This window comes from Schistocerca piceifrons, chromosome 7 (assembly GCF_021461385.2).
Source record: "Schistocerca piceifrons isolate TAMUIC-IGC-003096 chromosome 7, iqSchPice1.1, whole genome shotgun sequence".
In the NCBI taxonomy this organism is placed as follows: Eukaryota; Metazoa; Arthropoda; class Insecta; order Orthoptera; family Acrididae; genus Schistocerca; species Schistocerca piceifrons.
This window is the reverse complement of record NC_060144.1, coordinates 264563386-264564697: the sequence shown is the minus strand read 5'-3', so window position 1 is coordinate 264564697 and position 1312 is coordinate 264563386. Positions and strand designations below refer to the sequence as shown.

Genomic DNA, 1312 nt, shown 5'->3' with positions numbered 1-1312 from the left:
CAGTAAAGCTGCATGCCCTCGGGAAAAATTACGGCTGTAGCTTCCCCTTGCTTTCAGCCGTTCGCAGTACCAACACAGCAAGGCTGTTTTGGTTATTGTTACAAGGCCAGATCAGTCAATCATCCAGACTGTTGCCCTTGCAACTACTGAAAAGGCTGCTGCCCCTCTTCAGGAACCACATGTTTGTCTGGCCTCTCAACAGATACCCCTCCGTTGTGGTTGCACCTACGGTACGGCTATCTGTATCGCTGAGGCACGCAAGCCTCCCCACCAACGGCAAGGTCCATGGTTCATGGGGGGGAAGAATTTCATAGCGCATGTTTACTGCACAAGTAGACCACTAAATTTTTCCACATTGTGTACAGTATTCCTCCAGCGCGCTCGGTACGATTACCATGTTAGGTGCTATGGAGTCCACTTTTAAGGACAAGCTTATTTGGCCTTCCTGTCCCGCATTAGCCATTATTAATATGAATTCCCGGTTATCTACAGTGGAGACTAATATCGAGACGCTATTAAATGGCGCGCTTTTTCCCGCTGAAACGCGATTTATAGAGAGCAGATCGGAATCGGAATTAGAATTATATATTAATACCTCCAGCTGCTGACGGGCCTTGATATACATCAAGGGGGACAGGTGAAAATGTGTGCCCCGACCGGGACTCGAACCCGGGATCTACTGCTTGCATGGCAGACGCTCTATCCATTTGAGCCACCGAGGGCACAGAGAATATTTCTACTGCCGGGACAATCTCGCGCATGCCTCCCGCCAGACACACGTTCTCACCTTACACGTCCACACACTAGATTCGTACTGTCCCTACCCAACACACTCATTACTCGTGGAAGACATTCTTACCAAGCTCCGTAAGAGTTGGGGTAATATGTGTGCATCCGCACAGAAGAATAAGGCCATGGCCAGTATCGCCAAAACTATATACTTATATGGATATAGTGTCTGTTCTTTCGGACATGTCCGAAAGAACCGACACCATTGATGACCTGCAGCCGTCTAAAACGAAATTAGAATTATATATTAATACCTTCAGCTGCTGACGGTCGTTGATATATATCAATGGGGACAGGTGAAAATGTGTGTCCCGACCGGGACTCGAACCCTGGATCACATTTTCACCTGTCCCCGTTGATATAGATCAACGGCCGTCAGCAGCTAAAGGTATTACCACATAATTCTAATTTCGTTCTAGACGGCTGTAGTTTATCAATGGTGTCTGTTCTTTCGGATATGTCCGCAAGAACAGACACCATATCCATATAAGAATACAGATTGGAATCGGAGTACTCTCGAGTA

General features: G+C 47.2%; 1 non-coding gene across 1 annotated transcript; it reads right to left on the bottom strand.

The window, feature by feature from the left end:
- Positions 1-648: 648 nt before the first annotated feature.
- Trnaa-ugc lies at positions 649-723 on the bottom strand. The gene has a single exon. It is a non-coding gene; the product is annotated as a tRNA-Ala (tRNA).
- Positions 724-1312: the final 589 nt, after the last annotated feature.